Source organism: Rhagoletis pomonella, unplaced genomic scaffold, assembly GCF_013731165.1.
Source record: "Rhagoletis pomonella isolate Grant_MI unplaced genomic scaffold, Rhpom_1.0 Rhpom_scaffold_00002, whole genome shotgun sequence".
Taxonomy (NCBI): domain Eukaryota; kingdom Metazoa; phylum Arthropoda; class Insecta; order Diptera; family Tephritidae; genus Rhagoletis; species Rhagoletis pomonella.
The window spans coordinates 91,712,462-91,726,016 of record NW_023458556.1 but is presented as its reverse complement, the minus strand read 5'-3'; the positions used below and the strand labels follow the sequence as shown (position 1 = coordinate 91,726,016).

Here is a 13,555-nt window from a genome sequence, read left to right as displayed (position 1 = left end):
AGAAGTTATAGCACTATTTCGGAGATCACCACATCTCCTCATCAGACAACCGGAAACAGTCGGGTCTACGTAACCGGAACGATCCAGATTTATATTTGGCCAAGGACTGTCACTCCAGCTACAACAACAACAACAACAGTGACTTTTTGAGGATGTAACGGCGTTTCAGCAATGGCTTGTGGATTACCATTACTCCAATTGTGACAATTTTGTTTATTAACGTACCCATTCAACCAAAAGTGACCTTCATCGATGAAAAAAATTTTCTTGTGAAAATCAGGATCGGTTGCCATCTCGTTTTGGGCCCATTTACCGAACGTGCGACGCGCTTGATGGTCATTCGGCTTCAATTCTTACACGAGTTGCATTTTGTAAATCTTCCATAAAGTGGATGGGCACAGCTCCAATTGTTGCGCGCGATGGCGGATGGACTCATTCGAATCTACGATGCTCTGCTCCACACAAGCAATAGCGTCTTCGGTGCGCATTGTACGGAATCTCTGAGGAAGCGCGCTATCCACTAGAGTAAACGTGGTGCGAAACCGATCCATGGTTCCTCGAATTACCGACTCTGCTGGGAGATTATGTCTGTTAATTATGAGTAGTAAGTCTGTTAATTATGAAATGGCAAACCAAACTGAGTATAAATCAAGTAACAGCTGTCAAAAAGACCAACTCCGAAAAAAGTATTGCCTCATTGAAAACCACACGTCTAACAAAAACATCCTCCATAAATAAGATGTAAGAAAACTGGTGTTGCCACTTTATTCCTTACGCAGAAGGTTTTCTGTGCAAAAGGTGTTTAGCCCCTTTTCTGTGGCATCACAGAAAGGAGAATTCTACGTAGTGAGGGTACTCCCTAAGCGCGGCCGAAGGCCGCCTACGCAGAAATGTATTCTCTGCAAAAGGTGTTCAGCCCCTCTTCTTTGGCAACACAGAAAGGAGAATTCTGCGTAGTGTGGGTTATAATCCCTAAGCGCGTCCGAAGACCGCCTGCGCATTCCCACGAAGGCCGGTTCTACGTACCGGAATGACTCGGGTTTTACCCGACCAAGGGCTGTTGTTTCGGCGATCTAACCCCGTTTAGGTCGGCGAAGTGTCTCAGAAGTTGTTCGTCCATAGGGTTACATTTGCTATGCATTCTTCTACTCAGGGCTGGCATTGAATCAAACCGGGGCCAGAAACCTACTCCTGCTGTGTATGCCAGAGACGACTACACCGCAACTCCACCTCAGTCAAGTGCAATGCTCAGGACTACGGACCCATCGGCAGTGGACCACATCATTTATTTATTTATTTGTTTATGGAGTCTATCAACAGGATGTTTTTACGGACTACATATACTAGAAAAAATTACATATTATAAAATATTATTGGGAGTACTTAAATAAGATTCAAGCCTATTTCGGAAAATACCCGTTGGCATAGAGAGATCAAGGTCTAGAGAACTAGAAATCGTATTGATTTCTTGCAAAGTTCTATTTAAGGGAGCATTTTCGGCGACTCTAAACAAATCAGTATGCCGCAAAATTCTGCTACGAACATTGAAATAAATTCTGCTGAGCAATAAGGGGCAATCAACGCTACCGGAAATTACATCGAAAATGAAGGAAATGGACAGGAAAATTCTTCGGTTATGCAACGGCATTAAGTTAATTAAGTGACAACGTGAAAAATAGGATGGGATAGGGTCGGAGAAGTTAAGCGATCTTAAGGCGTGTCGGATAAACACGCGCTGGACTGACTCAATCCTGTTTATGTGGTAATAAGGTCTCCAAATAAAGGCTTCGTACTGTAATCTTGACCGAACAAATGCAGAGTATAAGACTTTGTGAGTATAGGGATTCAGAAACGCAGTACTGTTGCGTCTTACAAAAGCAAGCATCGAAAATGAATTAGCTACGATATAATTTACATGCGTAATGAAAGTAAATTTCGAATCGAAAAATACTCCTAGGTCCTTAACTACGTTGAGAGACTCCAATCTAATCTCAGAAATACGGTATGTTCTGCGTAGCGGTGTAGATTGCTTTGAAAACGTGGTTTGGTTACATTTTTTAATGTTATAAAATAAGCGATTGTTAACACAACAAAAATAATCTGTCCAGATCAGCTTGAAGTAGAAGCGCGTCATTATTAAATCTAATAACTGAGTAGACTTTTAAATCATCTGCGTATAAGAGATACTTAGATGTAGTAAAGCACGACCCGATGTCATTAATAAATATTAAGTAGAGCAACGGGCCCAATAAACTACCTTGCGGAACTCCAGATGTGAGCAAAACGGTCTTCGAAGAAGCGCCATCAAGAACAACAGAACTAGTTCTGTGTGATAGATAGGTCTTTATCCACTTAAGCATGGACGAGTGAAACCCAAGCTGCGAAAGTTTACTAATTAAAATCGTGTGCGAAATTCTATCAAATGGAAAAGTCCGTGTATATTGTATCCATTTGATACCCTGCTAGGAAACTTTTAATACAATCGTCAGTAAAAACGGCGAGATTAGTTACAGTGGATCTACTTGCAATAAAACCATGCTGATTGGAGCAAATTACACGCGGTAAAGTTTAAAACGGCATATTTTTTATTATAACTTAAAAGAGCTTAGAAACTGTAGTTAGTTTAGAGATCGGACGGTAGTTGCTGACATCACTCTTCTTACCACTTTTAAATATCGGCGTGATGGAGGTATGCTTCCATTCCTCAATAAAAATGCCTGACGATAGCGACTTATTGAAGATAAATTTCAAGGGTTCTAATAAGGAAACGCAATTCTTTAACAAAGTAGCATCTTCGTCTGTATGACAAGAATGTTTAAGATGCTTAATACCATCAATAATATCTTCGTCTGTGAGAATCAGAGAGCCTACATCGAAGGAAGCACACTCCAAATTGATAGTGTCACTATCCGCAATTAGCTCACCAACCCCATCATCTGATACAAAATTTGAGGCAAAGAAATCTGCAAAAAGGTCAGCTGCCTCATATAACGAGGCTGCCGTAGCATTCTTATAAAAAACCAAGGTGGGAACATTAGATACACCCTTTATAGACTTAATGTAGTTCCAGAAACATTTTGGATTGCTTTTAATGCTTCTTTCAAAATTGGCTATGTAACCCCTATAGCAGGACCCCTATAGCAGGACTTATTAAACTGATCTCGGTAACTAGTATAGGAAACAAAGTGTGTGCTGTCCTTAGTTAGCTTAAACTTTTTAAAGAACTTATTTCTAAGATTCTTAAGACGCTTCAACTCCCTCGTGTGCCAAGGTAGCTTGTAAGACTTTTTTGGCATGAACAGGTATATACATTTTACTTAGATTAAAAATAATATTCCTGAATTCATTAAAACAAAAAGCAACATCGCCTGACCCAAAAACATCATTCCAATCAATAGAGGAGAAGGTATGGTCAAGAAAGTCAAAGTCACAAGAGCCATAGTTAAAGGAAACCCTTTACATATCTCTAGGAATGCAAAAGTATTCAAAAAACTCAATCGCAAATATTAAAGGAAAATGATGCATATTAGGCGGGGAAATTGCGGTACAGGGCAATTATAATTTAAACTTAATGGTATTGCTAACAAAAATTAAGTCTAAGATCCGACTATTAGAGAACCATTGACATGTTGTTGTGAAAATAGGTCCACGAAATATTGCTAAGGTTAAAGTCCCCCAAAACACTTAACTTGTGAGCACTAATTTCCGATTGTAGAGCAATAATATTATCGACATGAGTACAATAAATGCGATCCTCACTGGCTGGCGGAATATAAGATGCGCAGAGATATAGCAATCCGGAGGCACCTTTCAGTCGCCCACAAAGCTGATCAAGCATGGAATCGGTGCATTTTAATGCTATTGAAGGCGCTTGAAGTTCACAACGGGATGCAATTAGTACGCCCCACCTCTACAGCAACCAGTTTTTACGGCATCTCGATCCTTACGGAAAACGTCATAGCGATTCAGATCAAAAAACTCAGCATCCAAAAATTTTTCATTAAGCCATGTCTCGATAATGACATTTGCGGTCATTAGAAGCCGGCTCCGCTAAGCTGTTTGATGATCGGGCAATGTTTTCTCGAAAAAACGAAGCGGACGAACGGCCACATTGACAGGCCAGAGGTCTGAGTTTAATATAGATTCAAATGAGTACTCAGGAACACCTAGTTTGAAATTTATCCTTTTCAAGTCGGCATCAGGTGTACCTTTTTTTACCAGCTTGTAGCAAGACATACTATTTTTATTGACAGTTGAGTGCTTTGCGACATAGTCCATAATATTATTCTCCGTGACTGATTTTGCGAAGGAAGATAAATGCAACCACTTGAGTCGAACTGCAAGCTCCAACTCAATATTTGAATTAGCGCCCAAACAGTCTTCTTATTTAAGTTTTTACGCTTTTTTTTCTCCACTGTGGACCACTGTGCACCATTACTTGGTATATGGTCAATAACAGGCGTAGCGGGCAGCGCATTGAAAACATGAGCAGCATCCGAGCAAATAGTTGCCGACTCATGCCCAGCATTGGAAGACGAAGGCACAACTTTGATGTTTGTAACATTGGCATAGGTACGAGTAGTATTGGCATTAGGAGTCATACGCTTCGCTGGCATAACAGGTGAGAGAGCCGCATTGGTCACTGTCCGAACTCACAACAGCACTTTTGATGACATTTAATTCGTCAGCTAAGGCTTTAATGCAAGCAGCCTTGTTGTTGCCAATGGCGATATTTTGTGTGGTTGAATTTATTTGAGTTTTTAATAATTCTATCTGCACATAAATATTTTTGAATTTCGCATCAGGAACATTTAACACTTTTTCGAAGCCTTGCATTTGCATGTTTAGAGCCGAATCGAAAGCTTGGCAAATCGATTTAGATGTACCTATACACGTAGAGCACAAATAGCAAATATGGCGATTGAGATTAATCAATCCAAGATCATAGTCAGTGACCTGGCCTTCACAGCAGGAGCGATGGAAACGCAGATTACTGAATCCACTACAAGGCACTATGTTAGAGTCATTTCTTGCAGACCACTGTTCGCATTTACCGCAGGAGTCGAATTTCACAAGAGCGAGGTAAACACACGTCTACACAGAGCAGCCTCCTAACCCCAGTCCACCTGAGTAGCTCAACACAAACACCACAGCACCACAACACAATAATACAATAGACCACACCACAACCACGACAGACCACAACAGACACATGGTACGCTGTTTACTGACTATTGTTATGTCTGGCGAGCTGCAGCAGCTGCCCATAATCCTGGTGGGTGCGTTGTTGTTGTTGTAACGGGTCCATAAGGACAGGGTCTGTCCATAAGGACAGGGGCGTCAGCTGGGTGGGGTTCTCAAGGCATGTGAAGAGGTGCCGAGAGTCATGTGGCGACTCCACATCCTCAGTAATTCTGCTCAGGCATGAGTTAAGCCTGCTGATATAGCCAGAGCGAAGTTGGGCTATTGTGGTGCGGGTCTCACGAGGTAGACAAAGTTCTGTCCTGTCTACGTCCCGTGGTTGTGTGCCCAGAACGGCATTCACAGGGCGGGAGTCTACATAACTCGAGACTGATTCCCTGTGAATGCCGTTCAGGGCCTGTCGGTAGGATGACCGGTCCAGACGTTGTTTAATGAACCTCTGCAATTCGTCCATCAGTTCGTAGAGATGCCTCCTGACGTGCCTTGGCGAGGGCTCTTCTGCAAGCAGCTGTTTGCTGGAATGACCATGTCTGTGGCTCCCCACAAGGAACTGCTTGCAGAGCATTGTGTTATGCTCCTTGACTGGGAGCATCTGGGCCTCGTCGTGTAGGTGGTGTTGGGCCGTCATCTGGAGGCATCCGGTCGCTGTTCGTAGTGCCGTGTTTTGGCAGGTCTGTAGCTTCATCCACTGCGTCCTGCTGTTCCCAGGCGACCACACGGGCGCTGCATAGGGTAGAACCGGCCGGCCAATTGCCTTGTATGTTGCCAACAACGTTTCTTTATATTTGCTGCAAGTGCTGCCGGCCAGTGACTTGAAGACATTGTTGCGGCTCTGTACTTTATTGGAAATTGCGGTTGTATGCGCCGAGAAGGAGAGCAGACTGTCGAAGGTAATTCCGAGGATTTTCGGGTTATTCACCGTCGGTATTGTTACGCCATACCCAGTTGCAGTCTGACCTCCTTCGTCCAGGTTGTGAATAGGGTTGCCGAGGATAGGCGGGCTCCTTGCAGTGAAGAAGCGGGAAAGTTCGGTGAAATAACCGTTTACTTTCGAGAACAAGTCATCAATTCCATTCCCAGACGCCATGGTCGAACAATCGTCAGCATAAGAGACAATATTGATACTCTCTGGTGGTTGAGGAAGCTTAGATATGTAATAATTAAACAGTAGTGGGGACAGGACACCACCCTGTGGTACCCCCTGTTTTAATTTTACGTGGCTTTCTGGTTTTGTCTCTGAAAATTACTGACGAATGTCGACCACTCAGGTAATTCGGCGACCAACGTTTGTGTCCCTGTGGGAGAGAGGAGGCCTCTATGTCTTCTAGTAGCGTTGAATGACTGACAGTGCCGAACGCCTTGGACAGGTCCAACGCTACTAGAATAGTTCTCTCACAGGCGCGGTTTCGGTTAAGGCCACGAGTTATCTGAGTGTTTATGGCGTTAAGTGCGGTTGTTGTGCTGTGCACTTTACGGAATCCATGCTGATGCTTCGCTGGGGTCAGGTGGTTCGTGAAATACGGGAGTAGCAAGGGCGATACGACTCCTATGTTGGCTGGTTTCCCCGGTTTGAGCAGTGGGACCACTCTCCCCTTCTTCCATATGACTGGAATGACGAGAGTGGCCATATACAAGTTGAGGACCTCCGTTAGGTACGCTACTCCCGCAGGACCCAAATTTTTCAGCATCAACATGCATATTCCGTCGGGTCTAATGGCTTTGAAGGCTTTCGCCTTCCCGATGGCTACCCTTACCTCACCGCTGGTGAAAACAAGAGGCGCACTGGGTTTCGGCATTTTGTACAGCTTTCTGGTCACTCGACGTTTGGCTTTATGCACCGGAGGATGCAAAATGAACTGCCGGCTAAAATAGCTCGCTCATCGCTCCGGGTCCGACGAAGCGTGCTCACCAACGTCTATTTCGACTGTCGTCACGCTTCGTCAGGTTGGACCACGACCTCACGGTTGACCAAAGCTTACTCACACCAGAGGCGAAGTTGCAGGTCTTCAAATGCTCTTCCCATTTCTTCCGCTTATGTACGTTCACAAGTTGCCGAATTGAGATCCCTGATACGGAGATTTCCGGGATCGTTCTGACGAAGGTTGTCACGCATCGGCTAGAACAGCCGCTTCAGCAGGAAAGTTCGGACGTGGATCCTTAATACATCCTGCTGGGATGAAGCGAGCTGCGGCAGCAGTGACAACCCTGCGGAATTTACGTTCACCTATGTGGACGTCGGTTGGTATGGGTAGTGCACTGAAGGCGCTTTCAGTAACATTCGCGCTGCCTTTCCAGTCAGCTTTGGAAAAGTTGACATAGATCCGGTGATCCGCGGAAGCAAACAGCAGCAGCGACAGGTTTTTCAATGACTATGGGCAGATGGTCTGATGCTAGGGTCTGCATAGGTCGCCATGATACGCTGTTTATCAGACCAGCGCTGACAATTGTTAGATCTGGCGAGCTGCATCAGCTGCCCATAATCCTGGTGGGTGCGTCGTCGTTAATTGTGCAGAATGTCGAATGGTCTATCTGCTCGTTTGACGGGCTTGAGTGCCAAAGATCGCGGTGCGCATTAGAGTCACCATACGGGTTTCACCTCTGAGGACCGCACCTATATCAGGGTGATATTCTGCCGGGCAGCAAGTGACAGGGGGTATGTACACAGTAAATATATCGAGTTCAACATCGCCTGGCCGGATAGCAATGGCCTGACATTCTCGGGTGGTATCCCTGCGATCGATGTCTAAGCCACCACCATTATCTCGCTCGCGATCTCGACGGTGCACGTTGTACCCGGCGCAATTCAACAATGTTGAATTGCTGTGCAACTTCGTCTCTTGGACCGCAGATATCAATATACCATGCATTCCCTTGGGGACGGTTATCTCCTCGATCTTGCTCTGAAGTCCTGGTGGTTGTGGGAGCTTGGAAATATAACAGTTGAAGAATAATGGGGAAAGGACACCACCCTCTGGAACCCCTGTTTTATTTCTCTAAACATTACTGACGAGTGTCGACCACTCAGATAATTCGCCGACCACCGTTTGAGCCTCTGTGGGAGAGAGGAGGCTTCTATGTCTGACGGTGTCAAACGCCTTTGACAGGTCCAACGCTACTAGAATAGTTCTCTCATAGGGGCGGCTGCGGTTTAGGCCACGTGTTATCTAAGTGTTTATGGCGTTAAGTGCGGTTGTTGTGCTGTGCACTTTACGGAAACCATGCTGATGCTTCGATGGGGTCAGGTGGTTCGCAAAATACGGGAGTAGCATGCATAGTATAAATAATATAAGTTTCTGGTTATTACCCCCTTCCCTTACATTATTACTAGTTAGTAGTATAGTAGAAAATGGAGCTGGAACAGGTTGAACAGTTTACCCTCCTCTCTCATCTGTTATTGCTCATGGGGGAGCCTCTGTTGATTTAGCTATTTTTTCTTTACATTTAGCAGGAATTTCTTCTATTTTAGGGGCAGTTAATTTTATCACAACAGTTATTAATATACGATCAACTGGAATTACATTTGATCGAATACCCTTATTTGTATGAGCAGTCGTACTAACTGCATTATTATTATTACTATCTTTACCAGTATTAGCAGGAGCTATTACAATACTTTTAACGGATCGAAATTTAAATACATCATTCTTTGATTCAGCTGGTGGGGGAGACCCAATTTTATACCAACACTTATTTTGATTCTTTGGCCATCCAGAAGTTTATATTTTAATTTTACCTGGATTTGGAATGATTTCTCACATTATTAGTCAAGAATCAGGAAAAAAAGAAACCTTCGGTTCATTAGGAATAATTTATGCAATAATAGCAATTGGACTTCTTGGTTTTATTGTATGAGCACATCATACATTTGCAGTAGGAATAGATGTTGATACACGAGCTTATTTTACTTCAGCAACTATAATTATTGCTGTACCAACAGGAATTAAAATTTTTAGCTGACTAGCTACACTACATGGAACTCAATTAAACTATTCACCAGCTATACTATGAAATTTAGGATTTGTTTTTCTATTTACAGTTGGGGGTTTAACAGGAGTTGTTTTAGCTAATTCATCAGTTGATATTATTCTCCATGACACTTATTATGTAGTTGCACATTTTCATTATGTATTATCAATAGGAGCTGTATTTGCTATTATAGCAGGATTTGTTCATTGATACCCTTTATTTACAGGATTAATTTTAAATTCAAAATGATTAAAAAGTCAATTTTTAATTATATTCATTGGTGTAAATTTAACCTTTTTCCCTCAACATTTTTTTAGGATTAGCAGGTATACCTCGACGATATTCAGATTATCCAGATGCTTATACTACATAAAATGCAATTTCAACTACTGGATCTTCTATTTCATTACTAGGAATTTTATTTTTCTTATTTATTATTTGAGAAAGTTTAATTTCACAACGACAAGTAATTTATCCAATACAATTAAATTATTCAATTGAATGATTACAAAATACACCCCCAGCAGAACATAGATATTCTGAATTGCCTATTTTAACAAATTTCTAATATGGCAGATTAGTGCAATGGATTTAAGCTTCATATAAAAAGTATTTTACTTTTATTAGAATATTTATAAATAAATGACAACATGAGCTGCTCTTGGACTTCAAAATAGTGCCTCTCCTCTTATAGAACAACTTACATTCTGTCAGGGTATGGGTGTTCCCCACGTTGGGCGTTTGCCTATATATCACAGTAGCTATCCCTGGGCCGCCTGAAAGTGTTAATGCCGATAATAAATCATTAAAATCGAAATACCATGTTTTATTTACTTACCCAGCGCTATTTTATTTTAGTTCTCATGAAGAAACGTCAAACAAAGCAGAAGTGCCAAAAAGGGAAATTATGAAGCTTTTGATGGGCAGATGTTGCCAGACTAAAGTTGTAGTTTGGAGAGTTTGGGGAAAATCTGGAGGAGAGGGATAGCAATAGGGTGCGCGATACCACGATTGGCCGGATCGTGAACAATGAAGAAAGCGGAAATAACGGTGTTTAGAAGCCATGGGGGCCTGGCAAATAGCCTATAAAAGGGGGTCGGCTGAGTTCCGCAAGAGAATAATCGCCGGCGTCATTGCAACGACCATACAGAGCGCGCAAGTTGAGCCGTTGTCTTTTTTTTTGCAGCATTTTGTATAAGTGCAGTAACATTAAAAAAAAAAAACACGTTAAACGATCGTAAAAAGTCGCGAGGTGCAAAAAAAGAATTGTGAGGAGTGTAGAGCCCACAATCATCTTTAAGCGCCCGGCAGAACGTGACCTTCAGAAGCCGAGATTACCCTCACCAAGGCAGGAGGATTAGTCAGGACCGGTGACGACCAGATAAGGCCCAAACCATTAGAACAGTGGAACAACCTCCCCAGCGACACGTAAGTGATGAAAAGATAGACTTTGTCAGGTGGTAGTGTGTGTGTGTTTTTGTGTGTCCCTAGTGTGCCAGGAGATTAAGGTGAATCACCCCAGTGTGAAGGCAAAAAGGGCACGGCACAGTTCGCTGGTGAGTGCTAGGCTTAAGTATAGTAGAATTCCGTACAAAAGCTTTTGCGTGAGGGATATTTTGCCAAAAGGAATTTTTGAAAGCTCGGATCGAGGAGCAATAAGCAGCTTTCCGGTTTGTGTAAGGGGTCAGTCAAGACCACCACCGGCATGTTATAACCCAATCATTGGGAATAAATATTACAATGCGCGTCCCAAGTATAGTCCCAAAAATATTAATTTTTTTTGAACATTGAATTATGTGTAATATATATGTTCATACATTTTCGTTACTTATATCATGTCCCCACCGGAGCTAACCACGTAGTTATGGCTATTGAGTTGGGTCTCCCGTTAACCCACTTGATTTAGCGTAGTTTCGCCATATAAAAATGACAGCACTTAACCATTTCACTGAGATGGTTAAAAGCTAACCAACTCGAAACCACGTCGAAAGTCTGATACAACCCTGTGTTTTCCCGCCATCTGTGGGTCATTAGCGTTAAAATGTAAAGAATTCGTTCCCTACTAGTGTTTGGACTCAGCTAAGATCAGATTAGATTTACTCCGGTTTTTGAAAAAATTTGAAATCTACTCCTCTACTCCGCTTGACTTCAAATCTATTACGTTTTTTTCATACATGTTATGCCCCTCTTGGGGCCGTTTTTTGAGTGTTCACCACCGGTTTAAGTAAAAAAATTGAAAGTTAGCCAAATCTCACTGTTAAAAAGTAACTCTTTCATAACAATGCGTCAATAAAGTAACTTCGTTATTTTTTGAACTATGGCTGTACAAATTGGCGGATGCAGAACTTTACTTAACTTGTTAAAAAATATATGTAGAATGAAATTTATATAAAGTAGAAAAGGTTTGCTTTTTAAAACATTAAGTGTTAGATACGTTCTACTATATAGAAAATGCTAAAAATTACCTAAATATGTAACATATTATCCTTACATTGCCCCGCGTTCTTATTTTGCATGAATAGAAAATATTTTAGTCAAACAATTAATGTCAGAAACAAAAATAAAAAATTCAATCTAGTACAGAAAATTTGTTTTTGCTCCGATTTTTGCAGTAATTTAGCCCTGAATCGATTTTGGAGGTCCGAACACTGTTCTTTACATTTGTACTGTTTTATAAACCTCAAACCGCAGTGTGGACAGCAATAGTTAGTGATGTGGTTAAGTTCGATTTGAGATGGTTAACTTTTTGGTGGGGACATGGTATTAGATAATTTGTTAAGAAGTTTGTACATACTTATACTTTCGTTTTTTTTTTTTATTGTCTTTGTGCCCGCCAGGCAAGAAGAACCCAAACAAAAGGGTAAATTTTAGTAGTTTCTGAGCGGGGAATATCCGGCCCCCGGAAACCCTTCGCACCATCCGAAAAGAGCTCTTGTAGGTAGGGTGGCAGGTTTTCAATATTGTTTAACAGACGTGTTTAACAATGATCAATTTGATTGGTTCCTTTTTGTTGTGGCGGTCTGAAACCGATCTTAAATTTATTGATTTCCTTTTTTCCTGTTTTTAAATCCTTATAATGTTTATATAATGTTTTGTAATAAATTTTATTGTGTTTGTAAAAGAATTTAAAATGTGGACTTAATCCCTTAAGAAGGGGAGGCAAAGATGACTATCAGGCGGTCCATGGATGGGTGGGCTTCCTGTGGCTGAGATATGCCAGTGAACGAGCCGCCACGTCCGCCCGGCACCATTATGGCAAGGGTTAAGGATCACGACCACCTAATGACTGAGCTAGCTAGGGCAACCACGATGGTGGCCTGACAAGGCGCGACACGTGTACGCGACAATTCTTTAATGATCATACACTTATAATTTTAGTAATAATTACTACCTTAGTTGGTTATTTAATATTTATATTATTTTTTAATAATTATACAAACCGAAATTTATTACATGGCCAAACTATTGAAATAATTTGAACAATTCTACCAGCTATTGTTCTTTTATTTATTGCATTTCCTTCTTTACGATTATTATATTTACTAGATGCAATTAATGAACCCTCAGTAACTTTAAAAACTATTGGACATCAATGATATTGAATATTCAGATTTTACAAATGTAGAATTTGATTCTTATATAATTCCAACAAATGAATTAACTAAAGATGGGTTTCGATTATTAGATGTAGATAACCGAGTAATTTTACCTATAAATTCTCAAATTCGAATCTTAGTAACTGCGGTAATTCACTCTTGAACAATTCCTTCTTTAGGTAAAAGTTGATGGAACTCCTGGTCGTCTAAACCAAACTAATTTTTTAATAAATCGACCAGGTTTATTTTTTGGACAATGTTCTGAAATTTGTGGTGCTAATCACAGTTTTATGCCAATTGTAATTGAAAGTATTCCTATTAATCACTTTATTAAATGAATTACAAATAGAGTAAATTCGTCATTAGATGACTGAAAGCAAGTATTGGTCTCTTAAACCACTTAATAGTAAATTAGCACTTCTAATGAAAAAATAAGTTAAAAATATAACATTAGTATGTCAAACTAAAATTATTAAAATATTTAATATTTTTTAATCCCACAAATAGCCCCTATTGGTTGATTAAGCTTATTTATTATTTTTTCTATTACTTTTATTTTATTTAGAATAATAAATTATTATTCAATAATTCCTAAATCCCCTAAATCTCAAATTTCACAAAAATCAACTAAATCATTAAATTGAAAATGATAACTAACTTATTTTCAGTATTTCACCCTTCATCAAGAATTTTTAATTTATCATTAAATTGAATAAGAACATTTTTAATAATTCCATCAGTATATACCTTCACGTTATCATGTATTCTGAAATTCAATTTTATTAACACTA

The 13,555-nt window shown here is 40.7% G+C and overlaps 2 pseudogenes; both read left to right on the top strand.

The window, feature by feature from the left end:
* The first annotated feature begins 8,469 nt into the window (after positions 1-8,469).
* LOC118755924 lies at positions 8,470-9,826 on the top strand (annotated as a pseudogene).
* Positions 9,811-13,102, top strand: LOC118734176 (annotated as a pseudogene).
* The last annotated feature ends 453 nt before the right edge of the window (positions 13,103-13,555 follow it).